Raw genomic sequence first — 25995 nt, forward strand, 5'->3', positions numbered from 1 at the left:
CTCTCTGTCTATCATAAATAAATAACTCTTTAAAAAAAATCTCCTGTCAACCCAGTACAACCCCTTCACAAAATGTAGACAAGAATGAAAGTTTTGTTATTAAGCATTAAACCAGACCATGATGCCTATCACAGGCATTCAGCTAAAGAAATTGGAATGATAAAGAAATCTCACCCTTTTAGATAGCTAGGCAGAAACAATCCATTACATACATACAACTGTCTTAGTCCAAAGGAAAAATTAAAACTTGGAGCCAAGTGCTTGGACAAAACTTCCACAGAGTTAGGGAGACAGAACCCCACACTCCTCTGTGTTCACCTTTCACAGAGGTGGCTCCAGAAAGACACACCTAGAATGCAAAACTGGCAAAAGGCTTGTTCAGCTTTTTAAAAGATTACATATGTGTGAAAAGAACAAAGAAGATTAGGATCACAAATTTTTAAAAGGAAATGCTGGAAAGAAAAGCAGGGGAAGAAAGTGTTCTTTCCCTTTTGGCATGAGGGACACATCAAAGTTCTTGAGACTAAAGCAAAGTATTTGTTTTGTATATTTTTTAATTGGAGTTCAATTTGCCAACATATAGTATAACATCCAGTGCTCATCCCGTCAAGCGCCCCCCTCTGTGCCCATCACCCAGTCCCCCCGTCCCCCCGCCCCTTCCACTACCCCTTGTTTGTTTCCCAGAGTTAGGTGTCTCTCATGTGCTGTCACCCTCTATGATATTTCCCACTCATTTTCTCTCCTTTCCCCTATAATCCCTTTCACTATTTTTTATATTTCCCGAATGAATGAAACCATATAACGTTTGTCCTTCTCCAAATGACTTACTTCACTCAGTGTAATACCCTCCAGTTCTATTCATGTTGAAGCAAATGGTGAGTATTCATTGTTTCTAATGGCTGAGTAATATTCCATTGTATACATAGACCACGTCTTCTTTATCCATTCGTCTGTCGATGGACACCGAGGCTCCTGCCACAGTTTGGCTATTGTGGACATTGCTGTAAAGTAAAGTTTTTAGTTAGAGGCAAATTCATAGTCAGATTCTTCAATTACTAAAGAACACCGAACATATAAACTCTACAATTCATTTAATAAGAATAAAATCAACCACAAAGGCAGCAGAAGAAAGGGCATAATTACGAGCACTTGAAGATAAAATAATTAGCAGAAAAACAGCATTAGGAGAAAAATAGGCAGACTGTAAAGAAGAGAAAAAGAACTAATCAGAATTAGAAATGGCAAAGTGACTATACCTATGGACACGGATCATATCATGAGAACCAAGAGAAACAAAGACAGAACGAGCAGCACTATCAGTATTTTGTTGATGTTTGAATTAGGACAAGCATACACACTATCAACATTGGGAAAGCTGTGGCCAATGCAATATGACATGTAATGCTGGTGCTCTCAATAGCAATTAAAAGAAAAAGAGAAAAAAACCCATGTATTTCAGTGGAAAACTATGCATCCTTTATAATGTATACCCTTTTAGATTATCAGATTCTAGATTATCAGCTCAGATTCCTGTTCATTATCTTTGTGCGATTTTGTAACTCCTTGTATGTTGTAGGTAACTGATAGATATATAATTCTATCTAGCCTGGTAGTGACTTTCCGCTAATTTCCACCTGTGGAAAAGCAGTTTTATCTTTATTCATAATTCATCTCACCATCCCTTTATGTCATATAACTGCACTGTTTGGATTCTTCTTTTGAATTGGCTAGAACATCTGCCTCACATATTCACTTTATAACTCTATATGAGAGTCATGATTCTATCTTTTTTACCAATAGAAAGCTAAAAGAAAAAAATTTTTTAAAGGCTAATATAATAAGAATATTTTTATTGATGTGACTGGATGGGAATGTTGAGTATATCCAGCAAGAACTGAATAGTAAATGTACAATGGCAAAGTAACTTAGACACATGAAAGAAACCACACCCTAACCAGGCTATCACTAGGGATGACATTAATAATAAATATGTGAAATAAAATTAAGAATAGCAAATTATTGATGTAATGGAATAAAATTAACAAAACTAAAGACTTGTCAATGGGCAGAAAGCAAATATTGAAAAGATATAAATTCTTAACTTATTGTTATAATCAGAATATTTTTGGTAATCTGTCTAAATAATTATAACTTTAATCTAGAAGAAACAACAAAATAAGAGAATGCTAAAAGATACTAACTTTACCAGATATTTGCATAAAGTAATATTGACCCAAGAACAAAAACCAACTGATGAACATAAATAAAGGAAGCTCTCCCAAGAGCTCACTGTATTATTGAAGGATCTAGTCTTCAGGGGATCCCTGCATGGCTCAGGGGTTTGGCGCCTACCTTCAGCCCAGGGCGCCATCCTGGAGTCCCAGGATCGGGTCCCGCATCGGGCTCCCTGCATAGAGCATGCTTCTCCCTCTGCCTGTGTCTCTGCCTCTCTCTCTATCATGAATAAATAAATAAAATCTTAAAAAAAAGAAGGATCTAGTCTTCAGTATCCAGATTGTTGACTACAGATAGCTAAGACAAAAAGACGAGCTTCTTTGGAGAAGATTCCAGTGAAAGGTGGCTCAGCAAAGTGAGGGAAACTGCCTGTCACAGTTAAGGTTTAGGCAGCAGGAGAATCTGGCAGCTAACTCTTCGTCCTCCAACCTCCACTCTCAGAGCTTTCCCACAAATCCAGCAGCAACAAACCCTCCACAATGCTTCCCTGTCTCAGGGACACCTGGGTGGCTCAGGGGTTGAGCGCCTGCCTTGGGCCCAGGGCATGATCCCGGATTCCCCGGATCGAGTCCCACGTCGGGCTCCCTGCATGGAGCCTGCTTCTCCCTCTGCCTGTGTCTCTGCCTCTCTCTCTCCCCCCCCACCCCGTGTCTCTCATGAATAAATAAAATCTTTAAAATAAAATGCTCCTCTCTTCACAAACATCGGATAGCTTTGAGAGAGATGAATTTGTAAGATGCGGGCAGCCCCGGTGGCGCAGCGGTTTGGCGCCGCCTGCAGCCTGGGGTGTGATCCTGGAAGCCCGGGATCGAGTCCCGCGTCGGGCACCCTGCATGGAGCCTGCTTCTCCCTCTCCCTCTGCCTGTGTCTCTGCCTCTCTCTCTGTGTCTATGAATAAATAAATAAAATCTTTAAAAAAAAAAGAATTTGTAAGATGCATCACATAGGAAAGAAAAAAATCCACTACCAATAAAACACCCAGTGAGGGTAAGGCCCATACTGATTACTGAGATGCCAATCCCTGATGTATCCATGATGCACAATGAATAGGACTTTTTGGTAGGTGGACGTATAGCGTGAAAAAATAATTTTCTAGAGGGACACCTGGGTGGCTCAGCCGTTGAGTGCCTGCCTTCGGCCCAGGGCGTGATCCTGGAATCCTTGGTTCGAGTCCCACATTGGGCTCCCGGCATGGAGCCTGCTTCTCCCTCTGCCTGTGTCTCTGCCTCTCTCTCTGTGTGTCTCTCATGAATAAATAAATAAAGTCTTTAAAAAATAATAAATAAAGTATGTTAATTTCATTCATAAAAAAGTCTTTAAACACAGGCTAAACAACATTGGTTGGGGCTTAAGAATGCATTTATTTCAGGAATAGTTTCTGCTTGGGCATAACTGATAACATTCAAAAGGCAGAAAGTGATTTTTCCGTACAAATTATTATAACTCTAAAGTACCAAAGGGCATTCTGGAGATACTAAGACATTTGGGGATAAAAAACATATGTAGTTTCCATAGCTTGGCTTTATTCCTGAAAGACTCCCTCATCCTTTTGACAACAGAAATATCCCCCGCTCGCTAAGGCCAGTTGTATATCAAATACTCCCATATACAAAGACTGGCCCCATCCCCATCCACCAATTTTCCAGTGATAAGAGAAGCTACAGGAGACAGCAGGAAGCAGACCAATAGGGAGATCTCTCAGGAACTCCAATTTGCTTCGCTGGAATTTTCTTAACCGTCCAAATACGTCTTTTGCCAAAGAGCCATAGTTGTCAATAGCAGTCAGGGAATAAATGACGCCAGGGGCAACACAGTTGCTCCTTACTCCGTTCTGGCCTATTCTACAGCCAAGGATTTGGTGAGATTGTAAACACCTGCTCTGGCAGCTGCACTATACACAAGTCCTGGAAATCCATTTTAAACCAGGATAATATTATTCAGAATGGATCCTCCATGCTCTTTCATCCAGGAGTTGTAAACTGCTCTCCACATGTAGAAGGTGCTCATCAATTTGGTTTCGATCACAGCATGCCATCCCTTTGCACTGATGTGTTTTGCAGGAGACCTGAACTGACCTCCTCCATTGTTTACAAAAAATTGATCTTACCATAAATATCTAAGGTGGATTTGACCAAATTGTTCACCGCCTTTTCTTTGCAGATGTTGCATTTTATGGGAGTGACCTGAGCCTGGTGGGCTCAGTTCATCTGCAGTAGATTTTAGTCAATCAAAGTTACGTGACGCAATGACCACATTACACCCCAGCTGCAAGATCTTGGTCATGATGGCCTTTCTGATACCTGTGTCCCCTCTGGTGATGATGGCCAGTTGGTCTTGCAGCAAGCCAGCAACCAGCCAGCTCTTGCCCTTGTCCCAAGTGCCCATCTCCACCAAGCATCTGAGTCTTAGGAGTGCTAAAGTCACTTACATGGTAAAAAATAATAATAATAATAATAATATTTTTTACTTTATTTATTCTTGAGAGACACATACACAGAGAGGCAGAGACATAGGCAGAGGGAGAAGCAGGCTTCCTGTAAGGAACCCAATGTGGGACTCCATCTCTGACCCCGGGATCATGCCGTGACCCGAAGGCAGAAGACACTCCACTCCTGAGCCATCCGGGTGTCCCTACAGGAAAATTTTTATGTTTAAAAAAAAATCAATAGCCTGTCTAAATTATCTCATTTTATTAAAAATAGATTATCATTTTAAATACTGATATTCCGTCAGAAGTCTCTTATTGACAGTTATTTTGAATTTCAAACTATAAATAACCCAGAAATAAATTTTGTTAAATGCCTTTATCCAAATTTCAGGTTATTGAGTATATGCTTCCTTTACATCTTTTTCTCCTTTATGGAGATGATCATGTGGAATCTCTTCCTCTCTTTTGTGTCAATATGGTGAGGTTTGGTTTCGTCTTTTTTAAAGACTTTATTTATTCATGTCAGAGAGAGAGAGAGAGAGAGAGTGACAGGCGGAGGGAGAAGCAGGCTCCATGCAGGGAGCCCGATACGGGTTCGATCCTGGGTCTCCAGGATCAAGCCCTGGGCCGAAGGCAGGCGCTAAACTGCTGAGCCACCCAGAGATCCCCAATATGGTGAGTTTTATTAAAAGATTTCCTCATATTGGACTATCCTTCCATTTCTAGTATTTCTCACTTAGTCACATGCTATTATGACTATCAATGCCATTGCACCAGTATTTATCAATGAGATTCGTCTGTAATTTTCTTTTAGAGACCGTTTTGTGAATTTGTGTTTGGGATTTTTTTTTTTAGTGAAATAGCTCTGTCAATTTTGATCTGTGTTGGACTTTGACTTGAATCTAGTGTGGTCTGGGGTGAATGAGCTGGCTGAATGACAGACCCTATCCTGTGATAGGTGGAAAGAGGATACTTCCGTGAAAAACTATGCATTGCTCATATCTTACTTGTTCAGTCTAGTCTTCACTATTTCCTAGTCTTTCATGGTTTTTAAGCTACTTCAGAAGACAAGTGATAGCAATGCAAAATAATTCTTGTCTCTGGACATGTACATTCTGTCCTATTCAATTGACTTCTCCTCACTAGCCGGTTAAATAAATCTTTAACACTTGTTCGTTTTTGTATCTGCATGAGTCATGATTTTATCATTTTTAAATAATCTATTTTTATTGTAAAAATATATTTATATTATGTATATTTATGTAAAATATACATAAAATTGCCATCTTAACCATTTTTTAAAATATGCGGGTCAGTGGCATTAAGCACATTATTGTGCACCCATCACCACCATCCATCCCCAGAACTCTTTCATCCTACTAAATTGAAATTGTACCCAGTAAATAATAACCCTCCATTCCTCTATCACCTAAGCTCCTGGGAAACCACCCTTCAACTTTCTGTCTTTATAAATTGGACCGCTCTACATATCTTTGTAAGTGTGCTAGGAGGAAACACTTCCTACCAATTCAGATGCAGTGATCTAGAGACTATTAATTAACTGACAGATTTGGGATCCCTGGGTGGCGCAGCAGTTTGGCGCCTGCCTTTGGCCCAGGGCGCGATCCTGGAGACCCGGGTTCGAATCCCACATCAGGCTCCCGGTGCATGGAGCCTGCTTCTCCCTCTGCCTGTGTCTCTGCGTCTCTCTCTCTCACTGTGTGCCTATCATAAATAAATAAAAAAATTAAAAAAAAATTAACTGACAGATTTACAGGAGAAAAGACAAGATTAATTTACACACTCACGCAGGAGCATTCAGATGAAGAGGCTCCCTAAAGAGCTGGAGATAGACGTTTATATACCAACTGAACAGGGGAAAGCGATGGAAAGCAAAGAAAGAGCTTCTCTGGAAAAGACTAAGGAGCTTTTAGGAAAACAAATGGAAAGTATAATATTGTCATGTTTGCCACTTCTCAGATGCAAGTGGTCCAGGCTGAGAGTGAAACTACCCCAAAGAGGGATTTATGGCAGCTTCTCTCTCAGAAGGATAAGCCTTTAGTCAGATACATGAGACCCAGAAAGGCTTCTGCATTTGCTGTGTCATAAATGACTTCAGTTTAAAATAACCTTGCTCCAACTCAAGGGGTATAAGTGGATCCATACAAGTGGAATCATATAGTATTTGTCCTTCAGTGACTAGCTTATTTCATTTAGCATAATGTCCCCAAGGTTCATCCATGCTTACAATGTGTTAGGAATTACCTTCCTTTTAAAGACTGAAATAAAATTCTGCTGTACTTATATATTACATCGTGTTTATCCGTTCATCCATTGATGGACACTTGAGTTCCTTCCGCCTCTTAACTATTGTGAATAAATGTGCTTATGAATACAGCTGTACAAATTCTTCAAGACCCTCCTTTCAATTCTTTGGGGTATATACCCAGAAGTAAAATTGCTGGATATATATTTTTTAAGATCTTATTTATTTATTCATGAGAGACACACACACACACAGAGAGAGAGAGAGAGAGAGAGAGAGAGAGAGAGGCAGAGACACAGGCAGAGGGAGAAGCAGGCTCCATGCACCGGGAGCCTGATGTGGGATTCGATCCCGGGTCTCCAGGATCGCGCCCTGGGCCAAAGGCAGGCGCCAAACCGCTGCGCCACCCATGGATCCCCCAAAAGGTTTTAATATTTAATTGTAAAGGTGGGCAATAAATCTAAATTGTGGTATCATTATGATTTTTTCTTTTTTAAAGAGTTTACTTATTTCTTTTAGAGAGAGAGAACACAAGTTGAGGAGGGGGAGGGACAAGCAGTCTCTGCACTGAATGTGGAGCCTGATGTGGGATTTGACCTCATGACCCTGAGATCATGCTCTGAGTCAAAATCAAGAGTTGGATGCTCAACCGAGACACCCAGGTGCTCCTCATTGTGATTCTTAAAACGAGAGATACACAGTGACTTATTTTTCATGGCAAATATTTTTAGATCCATAAAGCTTTATGGTAATTATCCATGTGTTATTTGTTTTGGTCATGCTGTCAAATTTGTAATAAAGCTTCTTAACCCAAAGGAAAAATAAAGTTATGTGTAGCAAAAAAATTTTTTCTCTCTGTAGTGTGTTTGAATCTATTAAGATATATATGCTCCAGGGGCATCTGGGAAGCTGTCAATTAAAATGTTTGCCTTTGGCTCAGGTCATTATGCCAGGGTCCTGGGATCAAGTCCCGTGTTGGGCCTGCCTGCTGCTCCCCCTACTATTCTTTCTCTAATTGATAGATAAATAGATAAATAATCTTTTTAAAACAGATATATATGCTCCAAACAAACCTTAAAGAAAAAACAGCAAAATGTTATTGTTTTCACTCTTCACACACTGCTATAAACATTCTCATTAGCTCACACAGTCCTTCCAGCTGGCTTACGTATACTTACTTCCCTTCGGCTTCAGGGATTGGGGGAATGGCTGGAAGTGCACACGAGGCTCTTTTTGTGATAAATTGTAAGCAGGCATACATTCAGCCAGAAGCCTTCCAGATTGGTCATATAAAAACAAGGAGAGCAAAAAGAAAATGGAACTGAATGACTACCAAATTTCTACTCAGTACAGAACATTTTAGACTTACAACAGTAACTCTAAAAGCTCCCATTAAGCACGTTCAATATTAGTTTATAACCATTATCTCATTTAATCTTCACACACATACAATTTATGTGGTATATAGCATCTTAATTCCCATTTCAGAGCTGAGGAATGCTCTGCTTGAGGTCATGCAGCTAGTAATTGGAGCTAGGGGTTCTTAACATTGCATACTCTTTTCACCCTGGGGATGCTACTGAACTCAAAGGGCAGTTCTGAGGATTAGATGTGCTGAGGCACATTGTTTCCTTAGCCTCCTGCCTGCCATGGAGTAAGTAGTCATTCATTATATGATCGCCATTAGTATTGAATCATTACTATTTAATATTAACTTATATTAATACAAATAAAACAATTAAGTTATTAATTGTGCATATCTGGGTCCTATGTATAGGTTTTCCAACCGTTTTATTCAATTCCTGTACTTCAAGATCATATAGCACACAAGTGAGAATATCTCCAACTTTGTGATTATAAATTAATAAAGGGTTAAGACTAGGAATACAGAAGTACTCACAGTTCAAATTTTAACTCACCATTTGTGAAATTGTGGGTCAGGATGATGTTGTAATAGGTAATAGGGCCATCCTAGTTGCTGGACAATGTTCTGGTCAGGAGTCCATCGGCAGCACTTTGGGATGGGTACTCCATTCTGGAGTCTGACTTTCAACACTTGCAGTCCAGAAATTCAACTTAGTCAGTCTATGGAAAATTACTGAGGCTCTTGGAAATTATTAAAATGAACCAAACTAACCAAATAAGTAATCTTTAAATCATATTATCAATTGTGTATATATAATTAGAGACATACCTCTCCTAGAAGGGGCTATTCTATCCCCTTATTGACCTAGCAATGAGAACAAATTCTTGCTCACAGGTGGTCCATTGGAAATCACTTCCCTAACCAGAGTTAGGGAATCTCCCTAACCAGAGTTCTTCCTCCCCAAATCTCTCCCCTATTATGTGTTTTGTTTTCTGGTAGCAGTTATCACTACCTAAAATTATCTTACTTCCTCCTAGATTGTCTGCCTTCCTCCATTAGAATGGCAGGTTCTCTGATGTTTGTTCACTGCCATATCCCTAACTTCTAGAACAGAGCTTGACACATAGCAGGAACTCAATATATGCTTGAATGAATTAATGTCATCTGGAGGTTGTAAACCCAAGTTAGATGCAAGTCAACTTAAGCTTCTTTCCCTCAACAGGAAATAGTTGCCCTGTCACTGAACTGAGTTTAGGGACAGTCCTCAGAGATGGGTCGGCCCCCTCGGACTCAGACCCCAGAGCAGGTGGAACCTGGCCCAGCCCAGTGATCTGTGTGTCTGCTCTCTCAGCTGCCCTCCAAAGCCCTGGGATCGACTTGCCACACTCACTTGCACCCTGAGCCACAGCTTCTGGTATAAGCAGAAACCACGGAGCCTCCCAGTTTCTCTTATTCCTTTCTTCAGGTTCAAGGACCCCTAAGGCTCTGGGTCCCTAGTTGGTGTTCTGGACCTAAAGATATGGGCATCTGCTTATATCTAACTCTAACCTGTTGTGGCCCAATGATCTCCTCCCTGCAACAAAGAAGGACTGAGATATGTAGATTGAGAACTGTGATCCTTCTTGGTTGTTAAAATAACTTACAAGTTATTATGGTACTAATTTTGGGGAACAGCAATGGATACTGAGTTTGTGCTTAATGCTCGACTGTTCCCCTCCCATATTCCCATTAAATATGTTTGAGAACTCAAAAGGCTAACTCCCAAGACCACCCTGAAATAGAGTCCTCCAGTCTTTTTTCTTTTTTTTTTAAGATCTTATTTATTTGAGAGGGAGAGTATCTGCACACAGGAGTGGGGGGTAGAGGAGACGGGAGGGAGAGGGAGAAGCAGGCTCCCCGCCTGAGAGGCTGCAGCGCCTGGCATTCCAGTAGTGCTTTGTGTGGACTCAGGGGACCATTCCCCCGGTGACTTTGAAGGGAAGCCTTCTGAGAAGCTTGGGACCAGAAGAGTTCAGGTGCAAGAGGAATAGGGATGGTGTGGACCTTGAAGACCCTGATCCCATCATAGAATGTTGTGGTGTCCTGGGGGTCTCATGCAGGACTGGGGTGCCAAAGTAGCAGACACTCTGTTCAGCTTTGTCGGGGCACGATGGCACTGTGTATCCAGGCTCCAGCTGTTTTCTTTTTTTTTTTTTTCCAGCTGTTTTCTGAGAGCCACTTGTTATTGTCTTCTCCTCATAAAAGTGAGGGGAACTGATTCTTCAAGTTGGTTTTATAAGATCACTTGAACTACTTCTCAAATGACTGAATTCACAAGCCAGGTCACAGACTATCCTAGTTCAGGTAACAATGACCTGCAATGCACACGTAAACCTCTTATCCACCAAGTCCACTGCGTACTCCTAGCCACAGACTCTTTTACTCTGGACATCACCCTGATCCTGGGTGGCTAAATACATGTCCATCGTTTTCACCGGATTGTCCCGTCTTTTCATGGTTCTACTTCTGGTTTCTTCTGCATCCTGTTCTGTGCAGTTCCCTGCTGCTCTGGATCTATGCAGTCCCTTTAGGGGAATGTGCTGACCTCAAGATGCTCCTGGCACGAAGGTGGTAAGTGACAGCATCCAAAACCTGGTTCAAAGTTCATGCTATTCCATGATGTCACAGGAGCTGAGGCCTGTCTACACAGTGGCCTACTTCACAACTCCCATAAATAGCCTATATTCCATAAAACGCAGGGGTTGGTCACTATCAGGAGATTGGAATGAAACTTAAAATAACTCCACCAATCCAAATAGGAGGGGTCTGCCCTCAGTTTGTTTTGATCTTTTTTAAAAAAATCTTTATTTTATTTTATTTTTTATTTTTTTGAGAGAGACAGCATGACCAGAGGGTGAAGGGCAGAGGGAGAGGGAGAGGCAGAGAATCCCAAGCAGGCACCACACCCAGCTCGGTGCCTAACTAACATAAGATCTGATCTCACGACCCTGAGGTCATGACCTGAGCCAAAATCAAGAGGAGGGCACTTAACTGACTGAGCCACCCAGGTGTCCCTCAGTTTCTTTTTCTATTAACCCTTTAAGATAGAGATCTTTTGTATAAGTGAGCAGTAGGTAGAAGAATTGGTGGCACCAACAAAGACCAACAGGACTCACAGCAGGGTCGTCTGTCTTCAGTGGTGCTGGGAGCAGGTCTCTGCGGACTTAACACTCCCTGCATATCACGGGGAGATGGCCACCTATCGCTCAGGTCCTTAAAAATGTTTGTTAAATTCGTTTAGGCAGGGGTAGAAGTACTTTCTAGAAACTGAATTTAATAGCACCTGTCAGGGAGAAGAAAAGCCTATTGTTCAGATCGAAGAGGCTCACAGAGTCAGAAAGTCTGAGGAACTCAACAAAATAGCCTCTGATGTGCGGCACCATGGGGGGAAGGGTTCCAAGGTCCTGGGGGAGACAGGAGAACCGGAAGTCAGCATCTCTGTTGCCTGAGACCTCAGCCAGCTCACTCCTCCTGCCCCTTCCCCATCCTGGGCAAGTGGCGCCTCTAACAGTGAACCCAGGAAAGGAAAAGACAGCAGGAAAGGGAAAACAGGAATAGAAAAATGGAAGGAACAAACAGAATAAAAATAGTAAGATGAGAAGAATGTGGTTTTTTTCCTCGGATACCAAATATGTGTTGTTTTCCACACCAATTCTGACACTAACTGGGTATCTAAAAATTCAATTTAATGACACCGCCTAGCTGGAGTTACCATCACATTCCACACAGGTTAAATGGCTCAGTCCCACAAGACTATGTGCACTTCAGATGCCAGATAGGAATGGGGGGGGGTGCTCAGGCTACCTGTGCTTCTGCCAACTGCAAATGTGGGGGCTCCCCTGACCCCTCAGGTATGATTACGACTCACCTTAGGAATGCACTTTACTTACAATGACTGGTTATAAAGGATCTACCTCAGACACAGCCAAAGGGAAGTGATGCATAGGACACTGTAGAGGGTGGGTGCCACAGAACTTCCAGGGCTCCTCCAGGGTGCCACCCTACCAACACATCCATGTGCCCACCAACCAGAAACTCTCTAGAACTTGTTTTGAGGGGTTTTATGGAGGTTTCATTACACAGGCGTGATTGGCTGAATCAGTGGCCATGGTGATTGAGCTCAATCTCTGATGCCTCTCCCCTCCTAGAAGGTTAGGGATGAGGCTGAAAAATTTAACCCTCTCATCACCAAACCTTCACACAGGCAAAAATCTACATATACATTTGGATTTCCCAAAATGTAACTACTAATAACCTAATAGTCGATTAACACACATTTGGTATGTTACAAGTCTTATATACTGTATTGTTAAAATAGAGCTAGAGAAAATAAAATCATTAAGAAAAATCACATTTATACTATTGCACTGTATCTGTCCAAAAAGAGAAAATCCACCCTTGCGTTAAGTGGACCTTTGCAGTTCAAACATGTTGTTCAAGAGCCCTGCTGTGGGGCACAGCTACAGCAGTGCTTAGAAAGAAATTAAGAGATAAGTGCTTAGGTAATAAATATACCATAGACAAAATGACCTTACTGGATGTGAACTCCATTCTGTGGGAGATTGACTAGCCTTCTCTTGAGGAATAGACACCCACCTATGAGCCTGGCTACTGGGTTCCTGAACTTTTCCCATAACTACCCAGAAGAGTTGCAGTAGGAATGACTGGACAGAGACAGAAACTGAAAGCTATGACTTTATGTGGCCAGAAACCCAACATAATCTTTGTACAAAGAGAAAAGAGAAGAAAAAATGGCATTGGCAGAAAAAGCAGGATTGTAGCACAGGATGGTCTTGATCCATTGACCATTGGGTTAGGGGTCCAGCACCCTTCTGCTACCTTTTCCTCTGTTGTAACAAAGATCCTTATTGTCGGGGCTATAGGGAAAAAACACTTATGGCATGCCTGTAGCACAGTGAAGGGGTTGATTCAAACTAATTGGAAGCCCAGGGTCCTTAAGCACTATAAAGCCATCATACCATGAGGGAGGCTCCTAACCCTGAGGGTGCTAACTGGAAAATTTTTGGAGAAAGAAATTTATACAGATGAGAAGAAATGTAGGAGAATCATTGAAGTGTATACTGAGTGTCTAGAGGAAGGAAGAAACCTGACAGTGAGGAACTGAAGCAAAGCTAAAATAAGGATCCACCACTTGATCCAATTGGAAATTCAAAATCTACTAAAAATTTCATATGATAACTGTGGACCCAAGGAATTTAACAAAAATCCCCTACCCCTGGACAAGCAGAGCAGGGCTAACTCCATTTTGTGCTACATCCGCCATCTCATGTATGACCCCCACAAGACCTACTTATTGCACTCCCCCCACCCTAGTAAAGCCACTGAGCACACCCTTACTGGAAACGGGCTCATATAGGAATGCGGAACCCCTAAACCGCAAAGAATGTAAACCCCGCCTTTTGCTTGCCAATCCCGCGCGCCAATTCTGACCAGAGTGATAGGCTAGTTCAAATGGTCACTGTAGGGTAAACTGTAATTCAATTGGCCACCTGCGTGTGGACCGACATGACTGTGCAAGTCTGTGTGTGTTACAATCCCATTGGCCACTGGCCCCTATAAAACTGCTACGCCTCTTACCCTCGGGGTACAAGTCCCTGCTCCACTGTGTCGGGTATACTTGGCCCAAGCTCTAGTTTGCAAATAAACCCTCATGCGCTTGCATCAGTGTTGGCTTCTAGGTGGTTTCTCGGATACGCCATCTTGGGCACAATAACAAAAAGACACACATTGGCTTTGTGCCGCTATTAACACAGATTCTTTTTTTTTTTTTGATTCTTTAATATTTGCCTTAAATGTGTCAGTTGGTAAAGCTTCACAGCCTTAATCCTGAGGCTCAAGTTATAGTTGTATCTGGAGACCCCAAAAATTTAACCAAGGTACTCATTATAACCCTTTAGTAGAGTTACTGAATATGAAGTGGAGGACAAATAGGTAAGTTTTACCTTAATCATCCAAACTATTACTGTCCTGCGTAAATCTTCACAGTCATGGCACCCATTGCCTCAAAATATCCCACATTGGGTGAGAAAGCTCTGCCCAAGTGAGTAATAAATTAAAATTAAGACTTTGGGGGCAGCCCGGTGGCTCAGTGGTTTTGCACCGCATTGGACCCAGGGCATGATCCTGGAGACCTGGGATGGAGTCACACATCGGGCTCCCTGCACGGAGCCTGCTTCTCCCTCTGCCTGTGTCTCTACTGCTCTCTCTCTGTCTCTCTCTCTCTGTGTCTGTCATGAAAAAATAAATTTTAAAAATCTTAAAAAAAAATAAAAGACTTTGGTAATTACAGGGGCACCTGGTTGGCTCACTTGGTAGAGCATGTATGTGACTCTTGATCTCAAGGTCGTGAGTTCGGGCCTGATGCTGGGCATGGAGCTTACCTTAAAAATAATAATAATAAAAAAAGACTTTGGTAGTAACAAATTGGCTTGACAAAAGTGAATCCCCATGGATGCCCCTCATCTATTAAAACAGTTAATATAGCCCAGTGCAAAATAAAAATTAAAAATAAAATAGGACTTCCTTCGGGCACCTGGGTGGCTCAGTCAGTTCAGGGTCCGGCTGTTAGCTCAGCTCAGGTCTTGGTCTCAGGGTTCTGGGTCCAAGGCTGGTATTACGCCTTCCTTCAATGATTGAAACTTTGGGAAAACCTAATGATTGAAGAAGTGATTATCCCTACTACTGCTCCGTTTAAAAACTTAAATTTACCTATTAAACTTTGCCCGTTAATAAACTTGGAAAGAAGGCAGGCACCTCATGGTGGACTACTGCAACCTTAATTCTGAGGTCCCATTCCCTAAGGCTCCATTACCAAACATTATTGAAATTTCCAAGTCCATCCCATCAGTAACAAAGAAATATTCTGAGATTACAGATTTGGCTAATAAATTCTGTTCGTTGTGTATTTCAATGCCTCTCAGCCATAGTTTGTCTTCACCTCCCAAGGGATACAATACACCTTTACCCATGGGGGTACCTCATGGGTACCTCAACAGCTTTGGGATCCATCACATACAATCTTTGAGGGCAAGACCTTAACTGGACCCAACTTTCTTGACACGCACAGGTATGACATTATATTGATGACATACCTCCTCCAAAGAGAGTCTTCTGACACACTCGTTATGAAGATATGAATCCCAGAGCTCACAAAAGGAGGATGGGTCCTCAATGTTCCATACACAATGCAAGTCCCACCACATCATTTTCAGTTAAAGTACCTGAAAATTATTTGGTAAACCGTCCCTGACACTGTCAAGAAACAGTTGTTAACCTTCTCAGCACAGAAGTCGAAAATCTTTTTGTCTTTTTGGGTTCTCAAAGGCAACATATTCCCTATTTACTAATTTTACTCAATTTGATTGATGCTGTTATTTGCAAATTGACCTCCATGGAATTGATGTAGGAACGAATTAGTGGCAGATGGGGGCCTAAGCAGGGAAAGATCAAGGAAAGGCCCCAGAGTCAGGCTCCTACCCATCCCAAGAAAACAGACATAAGACAGCAAAAACAGAAGAAATAAACGTGGCTCCCTAACTCCAAAATGCTAGGGACTATCCCCCCTTGCATGGCTACTAAGTAATCACAGAAACTCACCAGACTAAAAAGAAATAGGTCATTAAGATGTTTTCAATACAGTCCCTGCTCAAACCAAGACATCACAAGAATCGCAAGCTCATGGGCTACGTGACCAGGCTCACAGATATCCCAGATGTAGAGAAATATTATGGAGGAGGGATCAACCAGAGACAAAGGAACACCTTGCTCATGATATTTATAAGAACATCTTGTTATTACGATAGTTACAAATCCACCACTTTTGTTCTAAATATCCATCCAGATACTGACAAGAAATTTACCAAGTTCCCTGAGCAGTTTCCTATAAAAGACCATAAAAAGCCCTCAGTGGCACCCCTGTCAGGGGGGCCGTCTCAATTCTGAGAACTTTCTCTGCATGTCTGCTTAAAAAACTTCTATCACTTTGCTCACTCTGTGTCGTCTGTTCTAGATTCATTCCTTGACTCCTTGAGACAAGAACCAAGCTCTCCTGTATCATTTTGGTGCCCAAACCGGGGGCCACTCCCCTTAAAGGGTGAGTAAATGTGGATTCTATCCTTTCTTTCCTGGGTGACATCTCTCCCTTCGGTAACCGCTTCTTGTAACAAAAAGCAAAACCAGGTACTTGTCAGCCAGTTAAAGGCAGATAGCGAGGCTGCTGGTCTTAAAGACTCACGTTGACAGGCTTCTGGAGAAAGGTTTGCTCAATCCCCCTTCCCTAAAGGAAGGGAATGTTGGCCTAAGCCTAACCAGCTCCACTTTCTGTTTTCTGGCTTTCTGCATTGGCTTTTCCCCCCGCCTGAGGGCCTTCGCTTATTGTGGGGTCATGCTTGCAAACGGGGCCCCAGGTACTGGAACAGAGAGAAGCAAGGGTGAGGCAGGAAACTGAACTGCAACTGATCATTGTGGAGTCCGAGAAAATTAAGGCCATTCACCTCAAGTTCAGCATTAGCACAAATACAGCCATCTCAGGCCCTGTGAAGAAGAGCTGAACTTTACCTTCCTTCAGTTAAGCCCCATATTAGAATGAGAACAAAGCTCAGAACGCCCTTGGCAGGAAGTCCCATATCAGAAAGACTACAGAGCTCAGAGAATCCCTTACAGATCTTAAGAAACTCCCCCACCCTTTCCCCTCATATTGGAATGGGAAAAAAACATTCCTCCACCCCTTCTGAAAATTCCCTAGACCAGCCCATGAAAAACCCAGCTGTAACCCACTTCAGGGTCCAAGCTCCTGCTCTGTTGTGTGGAGTATACTTGGACCCACGCTCGAACTTGTAAATAAACCCTTGTGTACTTGCATCGGTGTTGGCTCCTTGGTGGTTTCTCGGATTCGCAATCTTGGGCACAACAATCATGATCGGCCTGACTCATCAGGCACCATGGGGCAAGGGATGCAAGTGAATTTATGTGACCAAAGGATGAGGTCTCCTGTAGGAGAGCCCAGGAACATAAGGTCATTTATAGGATTCCATGTTCATTGATTGGAAGAATTAATATTGTGAAAATGTCAATGATACCCAGGGCAATTGGCACATTTAATGAAATCCCTATCAAAATACCATGGACTTTCTTCAGAGAGTTGGCAAAAATCATCTTGACATTTGTGTGGAATCAGAAAAGACCCCAAATAGCCTGGGGAATATTGAAAAAGAAAACCAGAGCTGGGGGCATCACAATGCCAGATTGCAGGTTGTACTACCAAGCTGTGATCATCAAGACTGCGTGGTACTGGCACAAAAACAGACACATAGATCAATGGAACAGAATAGAGAATCCAGAAATTGTCCCTCAACTCTAGGGTCAACTAATAGTCAACAAAGCAGGAAAGACAATCCACTGGAAAAAGGACAGTCTATTCAACCCAATGGTGCTGGGAAAATTGGACAGCCACGTGCAGAAGAATGAAACTAGACCATTCTCTTACACCACACACAAAGATGAACTCAAAATGGATGAAAGATCTAAATGTGAGACAAGATTCTATCAAAATCCTAGAGGAGAACACAGGCAACACAATACCTCTTTTGAACTTGGCCACGGCAACTTCTTGTAAGATACATCTATGAAGGCAAGGGAAACAAAAGGCAAAATGAGCTATTGGGACTTCATCAAGATAAAAACCTTCTGCACAGCAAAAGAAACAACAGAACTAAAAGACAACCCGCGGAGTGGGAGAAGATATTTGCAAATGACGTATCAGATAAAGGGCTAGTATCCAAAATCTATAAAGAGCTTCTTAAACTCAACACCAAGGAAAAAAACAATCCAATCATGAAATGGGCAAAAGACATGAACAGAAATCTAACAGAAGAAGACACAGGCATGGCTAACAAGCACGAGAGAAAATGCTCTGCATCACTGGCCATCAGGGAAATACAAATCAAAACCACAATGAAAAACAAAACAAAACAAAACCCCAATGAGGGCAGCCCCAGTGCCTCAGCGGTTTAGCGCCACTTTCTGCCCAGGGTGTGATCCTGGAGACCCGGATGGAGTCCCATGTCTGGTTCTGGCATAGAGCCTGCTTCTCCCTCTGCCTGTGTCTCTGCCTCTCTCTCTCTGTCTGTCATGAATAAATGAATAAACTCTTAAAACACACACACACACACACACACACACACAATGAAATACCACCTCACACCAGTGAGAATGATGACAATTAACAGGACAGGAAACAACAAATGTGGGAGAGGACGTGGAGAAAGTGGGACCCTCTTGCCCTGTTGGTGGGAATGTGAACTGGTACAGCCACTCTGGAAAACTGTGTGCAGGTTCCTCAAAGAGTTAAAAATAGACCTGCCCTACGACCCAGCAATTGCAGTGCTGGGGATTTACCCCAATGATACAGAGGCAGGGAAACAGCGGGATACCTGCACCTGGGTGTCCACCGAAAGATGGATGGATAAAGAAGATGTGGTCTATACATACAATGCAATATTACTCAGCCATTAGAAACAACGAATACCCACCCTTCACTTTGATGTGGATAGAACTGGAGGGTATTAATTATGCTAAGTGAAGTCCATCTGAGAAAGACAATCATCATATGGTCTCATTCGTTTGGGGACTATAAAAATAGTGAAAGGCATTATAGGGGGAAGGAAGAGAAAACGAGTGGGAAATATCAGGGAAGGTGACAACACATGAGAAACTCTTAACTCTGGGAAATGAACAAGGGGTAGTGGAAGGGGAGGTGGGTGGGGGAACAGGGTGACTGGGTGATGAGCGCCGAGGGGGGCACTTGCTAGGAGGAGCACTGGGTGTTATGCTACATGCTGGCATATCAAACTACAATAAAAAAATATACAAAAAAAACCCCCAAAATAGGATTCCTTGCTAGCCTAAGGTTCATCTGGAGAGTGCACATAAGGACTGGCAATCCAGCACTCTGAACCTGCCTTTGCTTACCTCTGGTGGCCTTGGGGTCCCCAAGACAGGTTAAAGGATGGAGACCTGGGCAGCCCCGGGGACTCCGCCGTTTAGCCCCGCCTTCAGCCCAGGCCTGATCCAGCAGACCTGGGATTGAGTCCCAGGTCGGGCTCCCTGTAAGGAGCCTGCTTCTCCCTCTGCCTGTGTCTCTGCCGCTTTCTCTCTCTATGTATGTCTTATGAATAAATAAATTAAGTCTTTAAAAAAAAACAAAAACAAAGGAGACTGGCCCTGGGGGTGACACCCTGGGAAGCCTCATCCACAAGCAGCACAGGCCTCCCGCTGAGAGACCATAGGTGTTCCACTTACTTCCTCAGCCTTCTAAAAGGAATATCACCGTTTAAATTATTAAGCTTCAGGGATCCCTGGGTGGTGCAGCAGTTTAGCACCTGCCTTTGGCCCAGAGCGCGATCCTGGAGACCCGGGATCGAATCCCACGCCGGGCTCCCGGTGCATGGAGCCTGCTTCTCCCTCTGCCTATGTCTCTGCCTCCCTCTCTCTCTCTCTCTCTCTCTGACTATCATAAATAAATAAAAATAAAAAAAATTATTAAGCTTCGCTAAGCTCTGGATTAGGACTCGGTTTTTCACAAGATCCAGAGGAAGCAGGATCATTTAGGTGGCAGACGGGTGAGAGTGGCTACTCCCGCTGGCCTCACCCCTCCTTATCCCAAGATGTCAGGCCACTCTATCACCTTGGATAGGCAGCAAAGGGGCACCTTGGTTTAGGTGAGAACTGACTTGTAGGGATGCCATCAGTGGTCACCTCTCTAGAACAGGTACAGGGCAGGAGATTCCTACGAGAATTTCGAGGTGGGAACCAATCAGCCTTTGCAGAGATGCTTGTGCACTGCATTCTGAAAAGTTGGGGAAATTGACCCACTGACACTGAAAAGGAAGTGTATGATGTTTTTCTGTTCCCAGGCTTGGCTTCAGGATCATCTGGAGGATGGAGAGACCTGGTCCCCCAAGGGAAGTATTGAAACAAAGCTATCTTGCAATTAGATTCATACTGTAAAAGGGGAGTTAAATGGTCCAAAGTCCCTTCTGTGCCTTACAAGAGCAGGCCGACTTCTGTAAATCTTGCAAAGAAAACACCTCCCTAGCCAAAGCAAAAGATCACAAGGGGCAAATGCTGATAACCTGCCCCCTGAGGCTCCCTCCCATCAAGAGGTACCTGTCAAACCTCCCTGCCGGCCTTACCCAGGCTTGCCTCAAGCTGAGAAACCTCCCAATGAGAGGAAGGTGCACTAGCTATACCCATGAACTGACACGCGTAGTAGAATTGGCCCAAGTAAGGTACACGTGCCATTCTCTCTCCAAGACTTTATAAACAGATCAAGAGTGACTTGGGCAAATTTGTAGATAATCCTGACCACTATACTGAAGTCTGTCAAAATACAAGCCAAATGCTTGAATTTGATTGCAGAGATATAATGCTGAATCCTTTTTTTTTCTTAAGATTTTTAAATTTTTTTGTTTATGAGAGACACACACACACACACACACACACACAGAGGGGGAGACCTAGGCAGAGGGAGAAGCAGGCTCCATTCAGGAAGCTGGATTCGGGACTCTATTCTGGAACCCTGGGATCACACCCTGAGCCAAAGGCAGACAGATGCTCAACAGCTTAGCCACTCAGGCATCCGGGCCTTTTACAAACTTAAACAAGCTTCATTAAAAGCTCCAGCTCTAATTTCCTGTAGGAAAAGAGTTTAACTTGTATGTTACAGAAAGAAAGGGAATAGCATTTGGAGTTGTGACCCAGACGAGGGGATCAACTCAGCAACCGACAGGATACCTAAGCAAAGAATCAGACATGGTGCCAAAAGGAGGGCTGGCTTGTTTACGGGTGGCAGCACCATTGAGCTTCTAATACCTGGAGCTACTAAGATAACCTTGGGGGCAGAAAGAACTGGTTACCCCCCTCCTAATGTAACAAGACTATGGGAATCAAAAGGAGGCTTCTGGCTGATAGTCGCCTCTTGAAATATCAAGCCTTACTCCTAGAGAAACCCCATATTTGCATTACAACTTGTACATCTTAAAATCCTGCAACTTTCTTGCCAGCGGAGGCTGCTAAACTGGAACACGACTGTGAACAAATGATAATGCAAGATGATGCTGCCAGGCAGGATCTGCAGGAGACTCCACTAGACAATCCTGAGTGGAATCTGTATACTGATGGCAGATGCTTTGTAGAGCAGGGAATAAGTGAGGCCGGATGGGCTATAGTTAGACCCTCTCAAGTACTGAAAGCAAGCCTCTTTCTGTGGAGGCCGAGAGAGAGAAGATCTCTGGCTACCATCTTAAACCCCTAGAGCAGCCCATAAAAACCCAGCTGTAACCCACCTCAGGGTCCAAACCCCTGCTCTGTCGTGTCGGGTATATACTTGGACCCAAGCTCGAGATTGTAAATAAATCCTCATGCGTTTGCATCGCTGTCGGCTCCTTGGTGGTTTTTCAGATATGCAATCTTGGGCACAACATTTGGGGGCTCGTCCGGGATCCAAGAGACCCCTAGGACCCCATCTGGAGGGTGCCAGGCATGGAGAGTATACTCAACTTTTTCCACCTTTTGCGCGCATATTTCCCGAAAGCTCTAAACTGTATTTTTACCTGTAGGAATTCCAATCTGTATTAGGTCGACACTGGCTTAGGCGGTTGTGCTGGCCGACCGTCGACCAAGGGTCTTGGGAGACATCCCTTACGCCTGCCGACTTCCGTCCTCCCGGCAAGCCTACAAATCTGGCCCAGGTGTATGATGTAAGTAAGACAAGGTAAGGATGAGAGTCCAGCAGCCTTCTTAGAAAGGATCATAGAGGCTTTTAGGCAGTACACCCCTATGAACCCAGGAGCCCCAGAAACGAAGGCCGCAATGATCATGGCCTTTGTTAACCGGGCCGCTCCGGACATTAAAAAGAAATTGCAAAGAGTAGAGAGACCGGGGGAGAAGAGCTTGCAGGACTTAGTAATAGTAGCAGAAAAAGTCTATAATAATAAAGTCTGGAAGAGCATCAAACTAAGTGACCGGCAGACCCGAAACCTAGCCAAGATCCTCCTGGCCACAACCATGGACGACCCACGGGAAAGTCGGAGATACCTCAAGAAACTGGCTTCAGGGACAGGTAAGGACGATGGCCCTGGTTCCCATCCGGAGTGCCCTAAACTGAACAAAAGCCAATGTGCTTATTACAAGGAGGAGGGCCACTGGGTGAAAGACTGCCCTAACAAAAGACCCAAGGCCCCTACCAAAAACTTGGAGATAGAGGACATGGACGACTAGAGGAGTCGGGGTTCGGCGCCCCTCCCTGAGCCCAGGGTAGCTCTCAGAGTGGAGGGGCAACCCGCTGAATTTCTAGTGGACACTGGGGCACGACATTCGGTTTTATTACAACCCCAAGGTAAATTGGCTAGCAAAACTTCATGGGTGCAAGGGGCCACGGGCACCAAACAGTACTCATGGACTACCCGGACAACTGTGGATCTAGGCATGGGCCGGGTGTCCTACTCCTTCATGGTCATCCCTGAGTGTCCCTACCCATCGTGAGGTTGGGACTTGCTCACCAAGATGGGGGCACAAATTTGCTTCCACCCCGAAGGGGCAAAAATCCTAAACAAGGAGGGGCACCCGATTCAGGTGCTTGTCCTGAGTTTAGAAGACGAATATCGTCTTCACCAAATGCCCTCGGCCCCAGTGACTGACATTGACCATTGGATGCAGGAATTTCTCCAAGCATGGGCAGAAATTGGGGGAACTGGGCTTGCCTGGCACCGACTGGCCATTTACATAGAACTAAAGCCAGGGGCAGATCTGTCAGGGTCCGCCAATACCCCATGCCTCCCATAGCCCATACGGGAACCACACCCCACATATGGTAACCAATGGACTTGGGCATATTGAGACCTTGCCAGTCGGCATGGAACACTCACTCTCTTCTGCCGGTGCGGAAACCGCACTCTAATGATTACAGGCCAGTCCAGGACTTAAGGGAAGTCAGCTGGCGAGTGGAGGATATGCACCCTACGGTCCCAAACCCATACACCTTCCTATCCATCCTGCCTCCACACAAACTTTGCTTTACTGTATTAGATGTAAAAGACGCCTTTTTCAGCCTGCCTTTAGCAACCAAGAGCCAAGACCTTTTCGCCTTTGAATGGACAGACCCCGAGAAAGGCATCAATGGCCAGCTCACCTGGACTCGACTGCCACAAGGATTCAAAAATTCACTGACCATCTTCGATGAGGCCTTACACGAAGACTTGGGTGAGTTCCAGTCCGAGCACCCTCATTTGACCTTATTGCAATATGTACATGATACCCTGTTGGCAGCGGAAGACCAGGACACATGCCTGCGAGGCACCAGGGACTTGCTCCCGACAATAGCGGCTCTAGGATAACCGGGCTCAGCTCAAAAACCCCAGATCTGAAGAGCAGAGGTGAGCAACCTAGGGTACACATTAGAGGATGGACAAAGATGGTTGACAGACGCACAGAAGGAAACTGTCCTAAGGATCCCACAGCCACAAACCGTATGCCAGGTACATGAATTCTTGGGATCAGCAGGGTTCTGTCGATTATCCATTCTGGGTTTTGCCAAGATGGCTAGACCCTCCTCTATGAGGCCACCAGGAACCAGCAGAATTTTGAATGCATAGAGGCCATGAACAAAGCCTTTGATGATCTTAAACAGGCCTTGCTGTCTGCCCCAGCTCTTGGGTTGCCCGACCTAACCAAGCCCTTCTACCTGTATGTGGACGAGAAAGACGGGGTGGCAAAAGGGGTCCTCGTCCAGTACCTAGGTCCCTGGAAGAGACCGATAGCCTATCTCTCGAAAAAGTTGGCCATGGTAGCCACTAGATGGCCCCCATGCTTAAAAATTATTGCCGGTGGCCACTATGCTCAAGGACGCAGACAAACCGGCCATGAGGCAAGAACTGCATGTTACCACCCCACATGCTATTGAAGGGGTACTTAAACAGCCCCCAGACTTCTAGATCAGCAATGCCCATCTGACCCATTATCAGAGCCTACTGCTAAACCCCACCAGAATTTGATTTAAGGCACCAACAACCCTGAATCCGGCAAAGCTACTCCCTAACCCAGACTGGGACCCCCCTCTACATGTGTCAAGAAATTGTGGCACAGGTGCATGGAATCAGAGCTGATCTCCAGGACCAGCCACTGCCTAATGCGAACACCACCTGGTACACGGACGGCAGCAGTTTTGTCCTAGAAGGAATCAGATTCGCGGGGGCAGCCGTAACCATGGAAACGGAGAGCATCTGGGCAGCACCATTGGCAGCCGGAATATCGGCTCAATGGGAAGAAGTGATCGCACTGGCCGAGGCGCTAACCGTGGAGAAAGGTAAACGAATAAACATTTATACTGACAGCCGGTATGCCTTTGCCACCGCGATATCCACGGAGCCCTTCACAGGGAGAGAGGGCTTCTGACAGCAGAGGGAAAAACTATTAAACATAAAACAGGGATCCCTGGGTGCTCAGCGGTTTAGCACCTGCCTTTGGCCCAGGGCACGATACTGGAGTCCTGGATCGAGTCCCACGTTGGGCTCCCCGCATGGAGCCTGCTTCTCCCTCCTGCTGTGTCTCTGCATCTCTCTCTCTCTATGTGTCTATCACGAATAAATAAATAAATAAATCTTTAAAAAAATAAAAATAAAACAGAGATCCTTGAACTCCTAAGGGCCCCCTGGCTGCCCAAGGACCTAGCTATCACTCATTGTCCGGAACGCCACAGAGCAGTACTACCAGTAGCCAGGGGAAGCCGAATAGCCGACTCCAAAGCTAAGGACGTGGCCCTTATGGTGACCCAGGTTTTAACAACCACACTACCTGATGCGGGGGCTGCAACCCTGCCTGATACTCCCAACTATACTGACACTGACTTGCACTGGATCCAATGCTTGCCTACAACCCAATGCTTGCGTGGCTGGTGGAGGGCCGCAGACTCCAGCCTCATCCAGCCAGAGGAACTAGGACGGCGAGGCCTATCCAAAATGCATCGGAGTACTCATATGGGAACAAAGAAAATGGAAGACCTCAAACGGCACGAAAAGATCACTATTAAAGGCTCTAGAGCAAAGATCAAGCAGATATTGGCGAGCTGCCACGCATACCAGTTAATGCCACTGCCCATGGATCTCACCCAGTTACCCGACTCTGAGGGGACCGCCCAGGAGCCTACTGGGAAGTGGACTTCACTGACAAAAAACCTGGAAAATACGGGGACAAGTATTTACTAGTGTTTGTGGATACTTTTTCAGGGCAGACAGAGGCATTTCCCAACAAACATGAAACAGCACAGACCTTGACCAAGAAACTGCTAAAGACATCTTACCGAGGTATGGTTTTCCTGTTAGAATTGGATCAGACAATGGCCCAGGATTCGTTTCTAAGGTAACACAGGGAGTGGCACAAATACTTGGGGCAGATTGGAAATTACATTGTGCATATAGGCCCCAAAGCTCAGGACAGGTAGAGACGAGGAACAGAACATTCAAGGAGACCTTAACTAAATTAGCTCTGGAGACTGGCGGGAACAGGGTGACTCTCCTCCCCTTTGCCCTATATAGGGTGAGGAACTCCCCATATAAGGGGGGACGGACTCCCTACGAGATCATGTTC

At 44.4% G+C, this 25995-nt stretch overlaps 2 long non-coding RNA genes and 1 pseudogene across 2 annotated transcripts in view; all 3 read right to left on the minus strand.

Moving 5' to 3' along the window:
* LOC140619827 (uncharacterized) overlaps window positions 1–25995 on the minus strand; it is a 512008-nt gene that overhangs the window by 169447 nt on the left and 316566 nt on the right. The window lies entirely within an intron of this gene.
* LOC140619823 (uncharacterized) lies at window positions 675–9983 on the minus strand. Its single transcript, XR_012019647.1, has 3 exons — window positions 8849–9983; window positions 8108–8202; window positions 675–1001 (listed from the first exon to the last, which is right to left on the minus strand). It is a non-coding gene; the product is annotated as an uncharacterized lncRNA (long non-coding RNA).
* Window positions 2812–5048, minus strand: LOC140619096 (peroxisomal trans-2-enoyl-CoA reductase pseudogene; annotated as a pseudogene).

This window comes from Canis lupus, chromosome 27 (assembly GCF_048164855.1).
Source record: "Canis lupus baileyi chromosome 27, mCanLup2.hap1, whole genome shotgun sequence".
In the NCBI taxonomy this organism is placed as follows: domain Eukaryota; kingdom Metazoa; phylum Chordata; class Mammalia; order Carnivora; family Canidae; genus Canis; species Canis lupus.